The sequence below is a fragment of the Calonectris borealis genome, chromosome 1 (genome assembly GCF_964195595.1).
Source record: "Calonectris borealis chromosome 1, bCalBor7.hap1.2, whole genome shotgun sequence".
Taxonomy (NCBI): domain Eukaryota; kingdom Metazoa; phylum Chordata; class Aves; order Procellariiformes; family Procellariidae; genus Calonectris; species Calonectris borealis.
In genome coordinates, this window is record NC_134312.1 from 108509956 (window position 1) to 108530304 (window position 20349).

Consider the following 20349-nt stretch of genomic DNA (forward strand, 5'->3'; position numbering starts at 1 on the left):
AGGAGGATGGAAGCTCTTGTGAAGGTCGTATCGCAATTACATAAGCAGTGGGGTATCGATTGTAAGCCCAAAGATTTTACTCTCGCCGTTGCAAGGCTTTTACACATTGGGGTCATTGACCAGCCGGTCGATATTCTCCACCCTGAAGTGTGGGATAAATGTACTAAAGCGTTGGCCGAGGACACGATGTCCTCGGGTTGTGGGAAAAACCTTAAGTCGTGGGGGAAAGTCGTACAGGCTCTGCAGAAGGCAATACAAGAACAGGAGACTTGGAGGGCGGCAAAGGACTGTTTGTTGGCCATCCCGAAATTGGGAGTCGGGGCAGCCACGCAGACTTTGCACCCCCTAGATGGTGATGATTCTGCTGAGCCTAAAGATCCGCAAAAGGGCGCCATGTCCCCTCAATCCCCGAACCCTGACCCGCTTACGGGCGCAAGAGAGAGCTAAATCCTTCTGGGGAGGGTTGGCTGAGGAGGCCAGGGGCATCACGAAACAAATAGAGTCTGAGGAAGCCCGGGCTAAACCACCGCCCTATACGCCCCAAGATGGCGCCGAGCACAAAGGGGATGGGCGGGCCGAAGATGCCCGCGGCGGGAACAGGGAGGAGGCGCTAGCATTAACAAGCGCACATGAACAAAAAGGGGAGGAGAACGAGAAGAAGAAAGGCGGCGGGAGTGGCCAGGAGGAGGAGGGGAGCATGAGCGAAGGGCGGAAAGCCAATCAGAGCGACCATCTGAAAAAATGCCCTCAGAGGGCAGACACCCCCCCGAGCAAAGGGCGGGGTGAACCAGAAAGGAGGGGCGGGTCAAGAGGGAGGGAATGGCTCGCCCGCAGGAGAAGCAGGCGGGGCCGGAGCCCGACAAAAAGGTATCAGAAACCGGAAGCAGCCGGTCAGTCGAGTTCCGGCTCCGGATCAGACACTAGCTGGGACGAGTGGCTCGTGACTGATCCAAGCTCAGAGGAGGAGGAAATGGGAGTACATACAGTCAAAAGCCAAAACATTTTCATCCAAAATAAAAACAAAAACCTCCCCCTCACCGACTGGAGGAAAATAAAGACTGCGTGTGCCGAAGTGGGTCCCATCAGCCAGGCTAGCGTTCCCCGTCCGAGTGACGGACGGGGGACAGCGGGTTTACTCGCCAGTAAACCCTAAAGATATACAAGCGATCGTTAAGTCGATTGCAGATAAAGGCCTTAATTCTGCCATGGTCTCCACCCTCATAGATGGTGTCTTTGGGGGAGACGATATGCTCCCGTTCGATATAAAACAAACTTGTAGATTGATTTTTGATGGGGCAGGGATGATCATTTTTAAGCAAGAATGGGAGGACAACTGTGCGAGACAATTAGCCCAAGTGGCCGGGGCGGATCACCCGCTACACGGTTCCAGCCTGCAGCGGCTGATGGGTACCGACCCCACAATTATTACCCCCCAGGCGCAGGCCCAGGGCCTGCGGGCCCATGAAGTTATGACAACTACCCGCGCGGCTAGAGAAGCTATTCGCACCGCTTCTAGAGTTATTGCCAAGCCATCGCCATGGTCCACAATTAAGCAAAATGAAAGCGAGAGCTTTACGCAGTTTGTGGATCACCTTCAGGCAGCGGTCGGCTCCTCGACCCTGCCCGCGGAAGCGAAAGGCCCGGTTGTTGCAGATTGCTTACATCAGCAGTGTAATTCGGCAACCAAAGAGATCCTACGATCACTGCCAGTGGGGTCAAGTATCGCAGACATGATCAAGCATGTCGCAAAGGAAGAGCACTTAGCCCCAATTCAGTTAGCTGTTCGCACTGCGATAGCTAATGTGATGACATGTTTTAATTGTGGTCAGGCGGGCCACGTGGCGGCAAACTGCCCTCGGTTGGGGAACCCGCCCACAGCGCTCCCCCCGCGCCAAAATCGACCGAGAGGACCGTGTTGGGCCTGTGGAAAGAAAGGGCATTTCGCCAAAGAATGCAGATCTAAACACCAGGGAAACGGGAAGGGGAGAGGGCACTTGGGCCGCGCACAGCCCTCTCCCACTTGGGACATAATGCGGCCCAGTTATGCCAACCCCGGATGGGGCACAACACTCCCGAACCCGCTGCCCCCTCGAGAAACGACCAACTTTATGGCTCAACCGACGATCCATCCCAACCAGTCCCTACCTCAAGGGCAGCAACAACCATCTCCTGGGGACGAGACCCCAGGGTGGCCCTGGCAGTAAAATGTGATAGCCCACCAGTGGTGTGGGGCATCTGTTCCCTCTGTAATACCCTAGATGACACCACCATTAGTGTCCCCTTTTTGATTGACACCGGAGCAGATGTTACAGTTATTCCTGAGACAAACTGGCCCCCGCATTGGAAATTAGAAAACGCCCCCATGGTGGGTGGAGTCGGGGGGTTAACCCGGGCTCGGAAAAGTGCTCAACTAACAGCAATCACGCTTCACACTGAAAAAGGGCCGGAGAAAACCATTACCCTCTTCCCATATGTTATGTCAGGAGTCCCACCCCTGCTGGGAAGGGACGCTCTAGCCCTTTTGAAAGCCAGGGTGACAAATTTATTGTGAGGGCCACTGCCGCACACCCACTTCCACCTATTAGACTGACGTGGAAATCGTCCGACCCAGTGTGGGTCGAGCAGTGGCCCCTGTCAAAGCCTCAAATGGACGCTCTTCTTAAGCTAGTCGACCGCGAGTTACAACGAGGTCATATAGAGCCTTCCACTAGCCCATGGAACACCCCAGTTTTTGTAATACCCAAACGAACCGGCGAGGGGTTTCGTCTCCTCCATGACCTGCGCGAAGTAAACAAGAAAATTCAACCAATAGGTCCCGTCCAAACGCTGCTGCCCATGAACTCTATGATACCAGAAGGACAACCGTGTGCTGTCCTTGACATTAAAGACTGTTTCTTTTCAATACCACTGCATGAGGAGGATGAAGAGCAGTTTGCTTTTTCTGTAGTGTTCCCAAACAGCTCACGCCCCAACCTACGTTTCCAGTGGAAAGTGCTGCCTCAAGGAATGATTAACTCGCCTACTATCTGCCAAATTATAGTGGATCGCGCAGTAGCACCGGTTCGGCACAATGATCCGACTGCGACTATCATTCAATACATGGACGATATTCCAATCGCCGCGCCGACAGAAAATCAGGTGAACCAGCTAGTATCAGCAGTTTCAGAAACTTTAAAAACAAACGGGTTCGAAATCGCGGGCGCGAAAGTTAAAAGGGGACCATGTGTAACTTTCCTGGGGGTGGGGATCACCAGTTCTTACGTAACCCCCCCCCCAAATAAAAATCCGTCGGAACATCAAAACACTCCATGATATGCAGCAATTGGTGGGATCCTTGCAATGGCTCCGTAACATTGTCCTGATCCCTCCTGAAATCATGGCCCCCCTATACGATCTTCTGAAAGGAAAAAACCCCTGGGAACAAAAAACTCTGACGACGGAAGCAATGAACTCTCTTGACTTTATCGACCAACAGGTATCGTCGAGCACGCTCGCCAGGTGGAACCCTGGTGTACCGCTTGATCTGTATGTACATTTCACGGAGGGCGGGGGAGTAGGGGCACTAGCCCAGGGGCCCCCTGAAAAGGCTCGACCAATACAATGGATAGTCCTGGGAAAACCATCACGTGCATTCTCTCCAGGAGTCGAGTGCCTTGGTAATCTCATCATGAAAGGCAGAAAACTCGCCCTAAGACACCTAGGCATCGAACCCGCCAGGATATACCTACCCTTCCGCAAGCAGCTCCCAAAGCAATCAGTGACGATGTCAGAGTATCTAGCTATAGCTCTTGTTGGGTTTGGCGGAGAAGTCCGGTATGCTACAAAGCCCTCCTGGACTCAAATGCTGACCATTGTCGACATCGACCTCCCATAGAAGATCATGGACCGGCCCCAACAGGGACCAACGGCCTTTACAGACGCATCCTCAACGACCTCAACCGCGGCGGCAGTATGGCAATCTGGAGAAAAATGGCACTGCATTAACACGACCGACTGTGCGCTTTCAGCCCAGCAGCTAGAAGCGATGGCCGTAGTACTGGCGTGTGGACTGTTCCCAGAGGAACATCTCAATATCGTGACCGATTCGATGTTCGTGGCCAAGCTTTGCTTGGCCATGGCGGGGCCCGGCGTGTCAACATCCACAACAGCCCTGATGCTGGAAGAAGCACTTTTTTCTCGAAAGGGCACCATATCAGTCATCCACGTTAACAGCCACGACCCAATCAAAGGGTTTTTCCAAACCGGTAACGACAAAGCAGACGCTGCAGCGAAAGGGTTGTGGACGCTAAGGGATGCCCGTCAGCTACACGAGTCCCTCCACATCGGAGCTAAAGCGCTAGCGAAGAGATGCGGAATCTCGGTCACTGACGCAAAACACGTAGTAGCCACATGTCCCCACTGTCAGAAAACACCACTGTGGTCCAGTGGAGTCAACCCCAGAGGTCTCAAAGCCTCCGAATTGTGGCAAACAGACTTTACGCTCTGTCAGTTGCTAAAACCCCGAGCGTGGCTAGCCGTAACTGTAGATACATATAGCGGAGTGATCGTAGCCACACAACACCTTAGAACCAACTCCAAAGCAACCATCCAACATTGGTTAACGGTTATGGCGTGGCTTGGCATTCCTAATCAGATCAAAACAGACAACGGTCCGAATTTTGTCTCCAAATCAGTTCAGGCATTTGCTTTGAAATGGGGTATTACCCTGACACACGGCCTTCCATATAATAGCACAGGACAAGCCATAGTCGAACGAGCGAATCACACTCTAAAGTCTAAATTAGAGGTGCTGGCAAAAACAGAAGGTTTCACCAGCGCCATTCCCCCGGGAGACCAAGCACGCCTGTTAGCAACCGCTCTTTTAGCACTAAATCAATTTCCCAGGGGGGAAGAGAGAAATAGCCCCACCCAAAAACATTGGGCCACTCGAGCGCTAGAAGAAGGCCCGTTGGTCATAATCAGAAATGAGCTAGGAGAATGGGAACAAGGGTGGAGGCTAGTCCTTATAGGGCGAGGGTATGCCGCAGTCAAAAGAGATGGAACAGTTAAGTGGTGTCCGCTTAAGTCCATCAAACTAGACCTCCAGAATAAAACTAATAAAAATTGTGAGTTTTTCTCCACAGAACCGGATTATCGGACGCCCTCGTAATCCGTATGCTCCGGTAGCAAGAGAAGACGACAAATCAGCAAACATCCTGCCCACACCTGAGAGTTCCGCACCAGCAGAATCCGGACAATGGCGACACAACCCCCATAAGCAGAGGCTACAATGTTTACACCCACAACGTGTAATTTTCATTTTAGAGCTCGTTGCTATGGGACAAGCAGTATCAGAACACCATCCTCATCGTCCATTTAAATGGTCCCTCATTCGAGTCAAAGATCAGCACGTTATCGCTACTCGGATTACATCAGGTGCACCGAGCTTCACTGCCACTCCGTGTCAGCTTGTCCCGATAAACCCATGCTGGGGATACTCAGAATTTTATATGTGCCCCAGCTCTAATCCTGGGAAAGGTTATTGTAACTACCCTGATCAATATTTTTGCGGTCACTGGGGATGTGAGACCATAGCCCCTACTTGGATACCGGGTGACGGTAAGGATAAACACCTAAAAGTCCGGTGGGGTCCGTATAAGTGTTCCATACACCTGGCAGAGGCAACCCGTCCAAAATGGCAGATCGCTTGCCAGGGAAGTGCCCCGATACAAGGGCCAAGACAACCGCATCACCAACCTTGCTCGTTCCTCTTTTTAAATGTTACCAACCCCCGAGAAGACGCTTGGCTTCTTGGGAAAATGTGGGGAGTAAGGTATCTAGAACCAGGGTCAGACAGAGGTGGTTTTATCCTCATAAAAAAGGAGATTGTTCCGAAAGATCCACTGCCAGCAGGCCCCAACCGAGTAATCAGGCCTAACCCGGTTCCTCACCCAAAAATACCTGACCCGACAATACCTGCACCATCGCCACATAGTACTGTAAGTAGTACCGAACTTATTGTACACACCACCAGACTTACTGCACACACCACCATAATTTCTGACCGAAATTCTCTCTGGAAAATGATGCAAGCTAACTATCAACTGCTGAACAAAACTAACCCAAATCTTACGGAGCATTGTTGGTTGTGTTACGGAATACAGCCACCCTTTTACGAGGCTGTAGGAGTAAATAACAAGCCCATGCGAGTAAATGGTTCAAATCCGGCCCAGTGCACATGGGACATAGAAAAACAAAGGATTACATTAGCAGAAGTAGTAGGAAGCGGCGTGTGCATGGGTAAAGTCCCAAACCATAAAAAACAACTATGTGTTAATGAGACACAGGATAAAACTCCTGCAAAGTGGTTAATACTGGCCAACAATACCAAGTGGGTTTGTTCTATTATGGGAGTTACACCCTGTTTGTCGTTGGACAAATTTGATGAATCCTTGGAATATTGTGTCCACGTAGCTATAATCCCTAAAATCTTTTACCATTCCGAAGACTTTGTCTATGACTCACAGATTACCCCAGAACACCATCTGTCAAAACGGGAACTCTTTACAGCACTAACAGTAGCCACTCTAATGATCATAGCAGGGACGGGAGTGGGTACAGGAGTAGCATCCTTAGTGCAACAAAATAAAGAATTTAGTGCCTTGAGAATAGCAGTAGATGAGGACTTAGCTAGAATTGAACAATCAATAAGTGCATTAGAAATTTCAATTAGATCACTATCTGAAGTAGTGCTACAAAATCGGAGAGGGTTAGACCTAGTGTTCTTACAACACGGAGGAGTATGCGCTGCGCTGAGAGAAGAATGCTGTGTATATGCCGACCACACTGGAATAGTGAGAGACACCATGGCCAAACTGCGAGAAGGATTGGAAAAACGAAAAAGGGAACGAGAGGCGCAGCAAAATTGGTTTGCATCATGGTTTAACCATTCACCGTGGCTTGCCACCCTGATATCTACCCTGATAGGGCCAGTAGTAACAATCATAATAGCATTGATCTTCGGACCCTGTATATTGAATAAGCTCGTGTCGTTTGCCAAGAGCCGGCTAGAACAAGTTAACATCATGATGATAGAACGCCGGCAATTGCTCTAAGAATGTTCTTGCTTAGAATTTTTTACCTACCTCTAGTTCTACCCTGTTACCCTGTTACCCTGTTACACCCTAGTTATCCCTTGCATTAGCGTGTCTTATATTTTCTATTCAAGTTTATAGTATATATTTCAACGTTTTTTACCCAAGATTATGATATATATCTTTTTAAGATTTTTACATTTAGCTAGTTTCATTATGCATAGGGAGGGGGGAAATGTGGGTAGTTAGGATCAGGCGGCCGGAAGATATCGCGCTGTACGGAAAGATAGGACCCCTCCCCTAATAGCCAGTAGCATTTAGGTTGTGAAGTAAGCAGACGGAAGTGACGTCATAAACCCAAGGTATATAACGCTGTGTTACCTACCAATAAACGCCATTTGCCGTCCACCACATTGGTGTCTGCGAGTCGATGGCCCGAGTGCCCCGGGGAGGGGGGTGGCCGTGCCGTTCCTGAACCAGGTCGCCACGCCTTACGAAGGCGACACACAGTGATGCTTTTTTTTTGCGTGATGCCCAGAGCAACCCAGCATGGAGGACCAGGATGTAACATAGCAATTTTAAGGAGAAGAAAGCAACTCCTGGTAAGGCAAATTTGCCTCAACACTCTATCCCTGCCCAAGTGAATGGATGAAGAAGGAGGAGAATGGGTAAATAAAGGAATTTTTAGCAGCCAGCTTGAGCATTTTTTACATCAGAAATTTTGTCCAGAAAAGAGATCCATTTCCTGAGTCCTCTGAATATTGCACTCCTTTGTAGACACACAGAAGAGTGGCCAAGGGCCACAGAAGTACACCCAGGTATTTGCCATGTTCTGATATGAACTGTGGGTTTTAGCACAGGGTTTCGGATGAAAAATAAAGGGACATAGAATATTTGTAGTATGTGGGGGAAAAGCCTTTAATTTGGTAGAACAGGTTTGAGCATCAGTTTTGATAAAAGAAAATGATCAGACAGGGGCTCCTGCTGTGGTCTCAGGATCCCCCTCAGGATGAAGAGAAGTTAACATTTTTGAAATGACCTAGAAAAACTTGTACCAAAGACATAAAGAGAATAACCAAAAGTTTTTCAGATGACATTTCAGATAAAAATTGGATTGACAAAACTGAGATGATAATTATAGGAGCTAGGGCTGAAGACATGAAGTGGAGGGATGTTTACCTCAAGGAGGGCATTCCTTATTGTGACATAATAACAAATTACACAGAAACAATGAAACTACAAGAACTGTCATCTTAGCTAGGCAGAAGGAACAAGGTCATCTCTCTCAGGCTGCTGCTTCCTCCTACTCCAGATTTTCTGAATGAAGGTATGGGAAGGACAGCAGAAATATTCTCCTTACTCAGTTTATTTGCACATGTGCCACCTCTGCCTGCAGCACTAGCTTCAAAGAGTGCTCTGAATAACCCGCCCAACCCTTTGGTCCAGAGCATGCTCAGCAGAAAAGACACCTGTATTAAATATGTGTATCTTTATGCAACACATTTGCTGAACTTTAGTTCTCAACGAGCTTCTGCTGATCATATCCAAACCAACATTGTTCAAGCTTTAGCTTGTCAAAGGCAGTTGTTATTTTCCCCATGGCGCAAACCAGGATAACACAATAGTGATATATCTTCAATCAGAGCCAACCCTTAACCAGACTTCAGCCACTTGTTTCACAGCATGTATCACAGTTGCATCATTGCATAACATTTGTGAAATATTAGTTTTCTAATTATTTAAGTATGCTTGCTTGAATTCCACCGAACAAATTGCCTGAGGCAGATACTTTAGGAAAGCTTAGTCTGGGCATTTAAGCCTTAGATATGTAAGCCTTAGATATGTAAATGCAATTAAAAACACGAGGAGAGAATGTCTCAATTAGTGGCGTTCCACAGGATGAACACAAGTGAGAAAATTTGATCCCTCTACCTCAGCTGATAATCACTATCAGATTCCAGCAACTGTCAAATTTGTTCGTACTGTAACAGATTGATTTTAAAATCACAGACTCACACAGAATGGCTGAGGCAGAAGGGACCTCTGGAGATCAGCTACAGCAGGTTGCTCAAGGCCATGTCCGCTTGGGTTTCGAATGTCCCTAAGGATGGAGACTCCACAGCCCTCTATGGGCCACACTCACAGTAAAAAAGTATTTTCTTAAATTTTAATGGAATTTCCTGTATTTCAGTTTGCATCCGTTGCCTCTTGTCCTGTCACCGGGCACCTCTGAGAAGAGTCTGGCTCTGTCTTCTCTACTCGCTGCCATCAGGTAGCTATACACATGGAGCCACTGTGCATAGCGACAGGGTAAGAGGCAGTGGACTGAAGTTGAATGAAGGGAAGTTCCAATTAGATATTACAGAAAAGAAATATTCATAATGAGGATAGAAGACACTGGGACCAGCGTCCAGAGCAGCTGCAGAGTCTCCGTTCACTCATGAAATCAGTGGACAAGGCCTTGAACAACCTGGCCTTGGTCTGCTTTGAGCAAGGATTTGGACCAGATGACCTCCAGAGGTCCTGTCCATTCTCACTTATTCTGTGATTCTCAATCTATTTGAAGCATAGAAAATATGAGTTTAGACCATATGCCTGAAATATGCCAAGCGGACAAGAACAAAATGACATTTATTTTCTAACCTTTAATTTAAGCACCTGAGTCAGCATATTCTGCTGTCTCTGGATTATCATGTTAAGATTTGGATTACACTGTTTTGTCAAAGTGTTCTAGCTGTCCAGACTTTTTTCCTTCCAGATTTGGGGACTACTTAAAGCCACATGAACTACTAGTTTAACTGGTGTTGTCTTCTTAGTTTTTCTTTTTTCCCTCTTTCTTTCTCTTTCTTTTATTTTTTTTTTAAACTAATGATGGCAATGCTTTTGAAGATATGTTCCTGAAGGTACACTGATTCCCCAGGTGGTCATTTCAGCCATGCAAAGAATTTTAACTAGACTAATTTATCAGAGGGTAACAGATAACACAATCTCTCATCCTATGTTCCTCATTGTGTGTGACTGGGCTTCTCTTCTAAAGTTGTTTATCAGGCACAAAGTAGATAATTGTTCCAGTGAATCAGAACTGTCTGTATTTCAATGTTTTGTATTTTAATGTTACTGTCATACAAGTCTTGTATAATTACCAGATCTTTTCAAATCAAAGTTATTTATTTATTGATTATTTCACTTTTGTATGCCACTGTCAATTTCTGTCATTTATTGTGGCATGTATGTTACTCATTATGTGACATTCTGTTACCCACTTATATGGACTTCAAAATATCTGGGAGCAGGCAAAACAGGGAAACTTTTTTGTGTAAATAATATTCTGGTTTTATTCCAACTCATTTTTCCTATTTCATACAACTTCACAATGGTACAATATTTCTTTTAGAGCGTAAGGAAAATTTCCAAGAATGTCTCATTGACTCAAATGTGGCAGCAAAGAAACCTAGTCATCAAATCTGAACACAAAATATTAACTTCTGCGTCCCTAAGGAAAAAAATATTAAAAATAATCCTGAAAAGCAGAACCCTGTACTACTTGCAGACACGAACCAACACAGACCATTACTGTATCTGAATTCTCATCATCATTTTACTCACTTTGGGCATTTAATCTATTGAGTCCTGGTTAGGAGAAAATGCAGGAAGCTCTGCAATTCCGTGAAGAACAGGGAAGAAATGGCAGTGGTGTGAGGAATCCTTATTCCCGTCTCACAAGTCTGCAAATGTTTCTATAGTGTACCAGCCATTAACTAGGACAAGCCTTTGCTTTAGATGAGCCCACTAGCCTGACTCTGCATGCGATGCAGAAGCGGGACAGAACTGCTCCTGTGATTACTTCTAGCTCTCCAAGCTGCCAAGAGAAACAGACCATGGGACAGCTAGCATGGTTAGTTACTCAAAAGATGACGGTAAAGGAGGAGTTAGTGATCCACTGCAATCCACCTTTGTGTTTGCCTGGCTAAGTAAAGTAAACCAGCACTAACCTTTTATTCTTTACGAAGCATTTTTGCCTGTTTTCCTATAAGCAAACAAGACACGTGTATCTCCACTGCATCTCAGACTCACCTGTCCATGTCACTCTTAGCTAAATTTGAGAGTGGAATAGGAATTTCAGGAGACAGCCATTAAAACTAGCACCTGATTAGAGGCACTATCAAAGAAAGGCAAGGAGACTTCAGCCCTCATGTATTCTCTTTGTTTTTTAAAAAAACACTTCACATTATTGAAAAAATAACCATGGCAGCACCCATAGACAGTATGGCATTATTCATAATTCATAACGAGGTAAGAGTGCTGAATAATATTAGTAACCTCTAATACCCACCACTCATGATGAGCAGCCTATGGCTAAGAACTTTATCTGAATCTTTTGAGTCAATTCTATGTACTATTTGTAAAGATTTTCTCTGGTACATGTGATTTTGACTAATGTGAACAAGAGATAGACAATAAGTTTAATACCTAAGAGGAAGTTCAGGTTTAGAATAGAACATTCTGAACCTTATTCTCCTATTCAAATTCCCCAGAATTTGCATATGAATGGGAGAGAAGAGATGACTTTGGTGATAGTTTGTATGGTAAATAATAATATGCATTTTATAACACAACTATCTCTGAGGATCCTAAAGTAATTTAAAAGCATCTTCACACTCAACCTATTGCTAAGCAGAAAGAACTAGACATTATATTGACCCACTGACATCCTGCTGCTCTCTCTTAGTTTCTTAATCCTGTTTTTCCTCTTAGTAACATTATACTATATTGTCCAGTGTACATCTGTGTTTTATTCCTTAAACTTATATAAGGCCCTACTCAGCTTAGTAATACTGAATCTGAGCTATATAAATTAGGAAATAAGTCATTCTGATCTGTTTGAAGATCAACAGGCTTCTATGGGATTTGCTGAACTGGGAATTTTTACTGGAAGAAACTGATCAGAGATGGATGTGGGTGAGCCCCCAGGTAGACATTGAGCATGGCGGCAGGAAAACCTAGTATAATAAATTCAGAAACAGTCAAACAACTATTTTGAAACAAACAGGATGAAGAGGGTTAGGACCACATATGTATCTGCCAGAGACGGAGGGAAATGGGCACACTTGAAAACAGTGATGTTCTGAAAAAAAACCCAGGAAGACTAACTTTCTCAGCTCTGTGTGCATGTGTGTAAGAGTCAAACTGGTTGCAGCTAATTCTGAAGACCTGTACTGGAAAAAAAGAAAATTAATGCAAATGTCTGAAAACTGGTCTGTGTCTGTAAGCCTGAGCTCGAGAACTGCGTGTTGAAGTATCAGTATGAATTGGTAACTTTGTTATGAATAGAAGATAGAAGGAGTAAATTGGATTACTCTTTTAAAATATATTGAAGTACAAGGAATTACATCTCATACATTCTGAGAGACACTCTTTGGTTACCTCATTTATTCATTCTTGCTAGTTCACAACGTCCCCCTTCCTGCCTTGGCTCTTTGGGGACCTGTTCAGATTTCACATTGAAGGATCAATTCACACAGCAATGAAATACCACTGCCTCTTGGGGGGAGGATGACATCTGTTAAATAGCACCCAGCAACACTACACAACAGTTTATAGCATCAAATGCAGAACAATTATGAATTTAATTAGAATCAGAGTGGGATTTTAATGAGAAAGAATGCAATTATGCATGATGAAAATTTAGGGCTAGATTCCTTTATACTCACCCTGAGTTCTCTTACTACATAAGTATTTCCAAGAATTTTACTACCAGCAAGGGGGTATAACCTGCCCCTGAACAGTTAAGGACCCAGCCTCTCATTTACCAGCAAAGAGCTGTGTCCTCAGCTTCTTTGTGCTACCAGCGTGTTACAGAGATTAACATTAACATTAACAACCTGCAAACTCAAACACCATCAGCTGAACTGATCTTTCAGTCTTTTATTTTCATCTAATCCTGAAAATACCTATTCTTCACATGTTTAGTTGAATAGGCTACATCTCATCAGCAAAATGGGTTTGGATACATGGGTTTGGTTACAAAATGATATATGGCTTTGGCTGGAACCTAACTAATAGTCTAAAATGACATAGATCGCAAGATCTCTAAGCGCCTGCGTCACAGGTCTACAGAAGAGAGGTTTAATGCCTGTACACAGAGTAATAATAACTGGCTGGAAGAGAGGGGGATAAATTAATTGTTATTTTCTTCCATAATGCTGTAGGCGATAGTCTGCTTAACTGCTTGTGAATAACTGTCAACTGCTATAATATTTTGACAATTGTTTTTAAAGTTGATAACAGAGAAATTATCGTATTGCCATATTGATAATTATTATTTTTTTATTGCAAGTTGGCATTAAAATCTAATCGGAAACAGTTTGAACCCAACTGTAGGATGGATTTTTGTGCGTGACTGAGACACTTTTGTATCAGGCACTGTACAAGCACACAAAAGAGAAAAAATCTATCATATTTCAATGGCATTTTCTCACAGAGAGAAGGTTTCTGACCCACCAGGTGCTAAGTCTTGGGGAACCTGAGTTACTTTTCTCCTTCAGAAATTCACCTACAACGTGTAGGATCTACTCGTTAGAATAAATGTCCCAGGACGAGCAGGAGTAGGAGGAAAATATAATATTGATTGCTTAGATAAACTCTGTAAAGTCAATTATTTTTTAAAAAATTATTAAGGCCAAAGCTAAGTAACAAGGCTAGAAAAATTTTATTGCACTACAGCAGCCATTTTGCCTCCTTCATGTTTTTGAGGCACAAACTTAGAATGACCAATATGTTTCCATGTAGAAAAAAAAAGTAAGGCTGTAAAGCTCTGAAACAGTGTATTGGCATACATTTCCCAGAAGCTGAGAGGCAACTGCCTAACCATTCCCTCTAGCTGCAGGACTGTTTGCCAATTACAAAAAAGAAATGATGATTACTAGTCTTCTTCTGCCTTGGAAAAAGAATAGACCAGCAAAAAGGCAGCAACAGGAATATTTTTAAGTGCTATGCAACACTTTCCCCTCACAACCGTGGTTTTATCTGTAGTACTCAAACACTCCAATGTAACTGTAAAATATCATTTGATAGCAGTGGAAATGGCTAAATCCACTTTAATGCACATTTGTTCAGAGTTGTCACAGATTCTGTGTTAAAATTCATACTGGGTATTTGGAAAAAATTATAAACTATAAAAAAATGAACACAGACAACGGTTCATCACTGTAATATTTGCCTGTCACTGAGCAAAAGTGGAATTTGCATAATGATATCCACAGTTTATAATGTTAAGCTTTTCAGTTTTTATTTCTCAGGCTATAGGAAGCTTTGCCTGGAATGAGATTTTTCTTGGTTTTCCTTAAATTCATTCTGGCTATGGTCAAGGGGCAAATTCAATATTATCACCATCTCATACACAGTTGTTGTGATAGTTCATGTAAAAAATGTTTAACAATAAAAAAGACAATAAAGAATGTCAGCCTTTTCAACTACTGGTTGTTTTAATCCTTATTGTGATAAAGAAAATATACAAACAAATGTAGATTGTCTTTTCACATTTCAGCAAAAGGTTGCAGAGTTATGGCATCATGTTCCAGAAATCTGATCATGCTTGGCTGAGTCCTCTGGACTTAAGTCAAATTTTCTATTTAGTATCATATAAAAACAGATATATATCCAAGCAAGCCGATGATAGGATATAAATGTTTGATAAAAAAGTGAATAAAATGTGCAAGGCAGTCTCTTTTATAGCTCTTAGGTGAAGCTGGACTGTACAGTGTGATTTTTGTTGCTTTGCTGGTATACTGCCAACCTAAATTTTGTTTCCGTCTGATGTTTCCTAAAATAGTGTCTTACAGGACATTGATCTACCTTCCTCTCCTCTACCTAAGAGATATAGAATACTCGTACTAACTTACAGAAAAGGTAGTAATGCCATGACCCAATCCAGCATAAGCATAAATACAATATATCCATTTCTGATGTTGAGCAATACAGACTTTACCTAGTTGCTGTGTTTTTTTCTTTTTTTTTAACACAACACTGATAAAGATACAAATACATTCTTACTGAGTTATTAATACTTTTTGTAGATCACTGAATGTAACATGGCAAAAAGAAACCCACAAACCTACATGCTTTTTTCCTGAAAGGAACTCCCCCCACACACATTCTAAACAATTTAGCACCAAGTAGCTTCTGGTGAAAGATGAATTAATGTTAGACCAGTCTGGCAGACTGCAGACATTAATTGTCTGTGTTAACTTATGCACAAGGCTTCAATTTTTGTCCTGTATATGCGTATGCTGGGATGGATAAAATAAGATCATTCATCTCATTCAAATCACTCCTCACGTTATATATGCGAGAAAGCAAAAGATTATAGTGTTTGTTGAGATTCAGTTTAAATTCTCCTAGCCCTACATTGTTGCTTTGAATTTTAGGGTAGTCATCAGGGTCTGGAAGATACAATGCAGGATCTCCTCTTCTTCCTTCCCAAGAGGGGCCAGGAGAAGCACCTCCAGAATGCTCATACCTAAATGTCACCTCCTGAGATTTCCAGGACAATTTTACAGAATCAGTAAATTCAGAAAATAGTGCTGACTGACGACCTCAGGTATATACAAGCTTCAGGTTTTCAAGGTTCATTCATCACTGGTCTCAAAGGATCCTTGCCTGGAGAGAGAGCACGGGCAGGGCAGTCAACCTTAAAAATGAAGGTAGAATTATTTGCAACACTGAAGAAATACTGTTTGGGATGTGCTAGGGAAGCAACCAATGGATTATGACAGTGAGTTGAGGGTGATGAAAAGGAGGGATAAAATTTCTTTAGAGTAGAAAATAACTACAGTGATTCCAAACATGTAAAATACTTCATTTGGTGGTAAGGAAAAAATAATAAAAGAAACTGCATACTGTATGTTGGCAAGCTCCCTAAAGTCACTAGCTTCTGAACATTCAATCACTATGCTTATTCCTAATACCAGATAGCACTCATTTAAAAATAAAGACTAAGGAAAAACAAAAGGAAATAATTTTGGCACTTAGACATTCTCCAAGTGTGAGAATTGCAGCTAATAAAATGGAGCACTTGGATTAAGTTTTTTCATTAAGGCCTCTGTCATTGCTTTTGAATGTGAAGTGAAATCAAAGCCAGAAGATTTGTTATGGGTCAGCAAGAAGGAAGGAAAGGAGGTGGGAGTAGGGCTAAGTGCCAAGAACATCTTTCTAAGAACACAAGTTATTAACAAAAGAGAAAGAAAGGCATGGCTTAAACAACATAACGTTCTTAGAGGAAATCTTACAAACACAGATAATTATATATTTGATTTAGTTCTCCAAGCTGCAATTTTAGTAGTTTTATTATTCTAAAGCACAATACATCATCAGATACTTTCCACATTATAGTCATGTAATGTCTCCAAATTATAGGCTGCAAGCCAGAATTGGGGATTTGGTCTAAGTAACAGAGTGGTAACTGCAGGAGATGTTGTGATGGATGTCAAGTGTTACAAGGTTCACTTTGCTGAACTAGACAGCACAAAGAGAGATGTTGTTACAGTTCTAAAACTTTAATCTGTCCACCTCCTACTGTTTGGATGTGAACAACCCGTTGAATTTTATGATAATAATAGGATCGACTCTTGTTTTTTCCCTCCCTTTGCTTTCCTCCCTTCCTCTCCCCCTGTCTTTTTTTTCTCTAACTGTAACAAAGCCTGGGTACCAGCTGGCTGGCAGGTTACTTTATCAGAAATGAAGAGGAGTTGGCCAAAGATTCTGTAAAGACTTGGTGGGACGCTTTAATAAGCTGAGCTTGGATCGCCAATTATCTTTTAGACTTCTTAGGCTCAAAGATGACTTGATATGTAAGATGAGGAAGTGCTCTTGATGTTGCCAATGAAGCCATGACAAGCACCTAGGTCTTTGCCAGTGAACAAGGAGGTTCTTAAAAGAAAGAGTCACATCCTTGCTGGCTTTGGTCTGCAAGTCAATGGAGTTATTCCGCAGAAAATTTAGCTCCAAATGTTTTTCTTTACTAAAGAGAAAAGGCCTCAACTTCACTGGAAATTCAAGCAAATATAAGACTCAGAAGTTATAAGATGCCAAGTAAAACTGAAGAAAAACAGAATCCTTTCTAACAGAGGAGGTGATATTTCTAATTGATATTACAGCTCATGTCTTTTATTAGGAATTTCCTACTATGTCACACTAGTCTTAAAGTTAGTGTTTGGCTGTAGGCTGAATCAAGTCTCAAAGTCTCCCTAAATAATGCACAAACCATGTATTATCAACCCTGAAATGTAACCATATTTGTAAGAGGAGAGCAGGAGATACAGAATTACTTGACTGAGAACAAGCTGCCTTTTGCTGAGGGCCAAGGACAGAGACATGAGCTCCTGCATGCTCACCCAGGATACAACAAGACCTTCAAAGAAAACGTAATGAACTAGCATGATTTCTCTCACATGAGAGAAATCTCTTGCACAAAAATAATAAATGAGCACAAATACATAAGAAGAAAGAGCTTCTCTCCAAAAACATACCATGGCTTCTGATGACAAAAACTATGTAGGAAGGAGAAGCTTGCTCTGGCCAGAAGCAGGAGGCTGCAATTGCTAATCAGGAGATTTCTACAAACCCACAAGGATTTAGATACTGCGTTTCGCTTTCCCCTCCTTCATAAAAATTGGGCACAAATTTAAAAGGTTTCTAACTCAAATGCAGAAACAGAATTCTTCCATATCCCCCCACCTATAAATTGTTAAATCCAGAAAAGTGGCAGTTAAACAAAGAAGGTGTTGAATGAGAAAGTTGGAAAGGGAAGATGAAGAAAACTGCCCTGGAAATAGAAAGAATCCCAGATCTTACGTATTAAGTAGAGACAAACAGCTTGAGTCCCTTCTGCTCACTGCAGTAGGAAAGTCACACTAGGCACTAATGACTGCTTTGCAGTACAAGAGAATGTCTCTGGGATCTGGCATTTCAAGTGTCAACTGCAGCACTACAGACATCTGGGCTTTGCCCTCAAAATGTAAAATTGCTAGTACAAGTGAAGCAAAATGGAAGGCAAACATTTATATCCATGACTTTTCACCAGTTAATATCCCATCATATAATTTGCTTTCTCAACATTGGCCTGAAAAGGTATGAACTGACTTCAATATGTTACCAGTAGAAGGTTGAGAATAAGATCAGAGATGGGTCCAGAACCTCACAGGCACATCAGACTAGGAAGGATGAGGAATACAAAATTCTGTAGCAGCTTCTCACAGAGGAAATATATTGGGTGTACCTGTCAAGGTTTTGGCAGCAGGGAGGCTGCAGGAGAGACCTCTGTGGGAAGAGATGAGGAGCTTCCCCACACTGGACACAGCTGGTTCCAACCAGGTCTACAACAGACCTACCGCAGGACACAGCTGAGATCATCAGCGATGCCGGGGCCTCCTCCAGGAAAATGCATTTAAGAAAGGGAAAAAACACCAGACTGAGAGTGGAGAAGGGAACAGAGGGGATGACAGAGGGAATGAGGGAATAGCAAAGTAGAAGGGTAGGAGGTGCACCATATCAGAGCAGGCATGCCCCTGAAGGCGTGGCCCATCAAGAAACCATGGTGGAGCAGGTATTTCCCTGTAGGGCCTGTGGCCTGTGGATGAGACCATACTGGAGCAGGCACATTCCACAGGGACTGCAGCCTGTGAAGGACCCATACCAGACCACAGGAAAAGAGTGAGAAATGAGGAGCGGTGGAGACTAATCTCTACACACTGACCCAGACCTCCTGGACTGCTTGTAGCCTCACTGGAGGAACTGGGAGTAATCTGTGGCATTAACAAGCTGAGAGGAGAGGTGCTTGGAGTGAAGTAGTGAATTGGAGACTAGAAAGGAAGAAGGAAAAGAGTCTGGAGTGAAGTTGAGCCTGTGAAAGTGGGAGGAAAGGTGTTTCAGTCTTTGTCTTCTTTGTTCCCTAATACCTGAATCAGTAATTAAATATTTATGCTAATTGGCAAAAAATTAAGATAAATTCCCCAAGTCAAGTCTGTTTTGCCTGCTGCAGTACTTTGTAGGTGATTTCCCAGTCTTTATTTTGATCCACGAGTTTTCTTGCTCTTATTCCTCCTATTTCTCCCATGTGCCACTGGGAGGGGGGATTGAGTGACTGGTTGTGTGGGTGCTTAGCTCCAAGATAGGGCAAACCCACCACAGGAACCAGCAATCTTCCACAGCACAAAACATCAGCTGGCTGACTCATCCTTTAGTTGAGTTAAACTGACTTCACTGCTCTTGTAACAAGGCACCTTAACTGCTCTAGCAGCTTGCCCTTACAGGAGGAGAAAGCAGCAACATATTTAGTAAGGGAGTTTTTCACAAAGTTGCAGTAAGTCTTTGCTGTAACCTATTAATTCAGTGCCATTCATTTCAACAGTCCTCGTATGCTACTCCACATGGAAATCTCAGCTAGCTTGCTTCATCCTTTTGCTGTCGTTGCAAGAGAATGTCTTTGAATAATATGGCTTTTTCATTACAGTCAAGCTTTTCATTTGGTTTCACCCTGCCGAAAAGCTAAACTCCTGTGTTTCTGACATCTGTCTGGCCATTAAAATGACTGCCGCAGATTCGGCACTTCAAGACTGCAAAGTGGAATTCAAAGAGAGATAAACAAGAAGATGAGGAGTAAGCACTGTTCAAACCATGGCCACCTTCAAAAGCTAGTAAATATGGGGGGAAAAAACATGTCAGTAACTTCAAACCTTGCTTGAAACTCTGTAAGTTTTAGAAAGGAGTATGTAAGAAGGGAAGAGCCATGGGTAAGTATCAGCTGAAGAAAACAATCAAAGTAATAACAACTGATTTTAGTCTCAGGGGTGGGTATCACTGATGGGTCTTTCAGATTCTTTGCCAGAGTCTACAAACTCCCAAGGCAGGCAGTTTCCCGGCAAAAAACATCTTCAAATCTTCCTCTTGTATTTTTGAGTGGAAACTCTGGGTAAACACACTCATTCATTTTTTAAAAGCAGTACTTTACTCAATGAAAACCAGAGAAATGACAACAGCCATTGTGAGAATATTTGTCACATTCTGACAGATCAAGCTATGCAGAAAAATAATATCATCTACTTAAATGTTTTCTGGAATTTTTGACCTTGTTACAGACAACAAACTAATTCACCAATCACACTGAAATTTTTTTGTGTTGAATTTACAGTCTTTTTATTTTAGTATATATTCAGACCACGTAGGCTCTAGCAATAATATTTTTTTACATTCTTCTTACTTGGTGTTCTATCACAAGTTC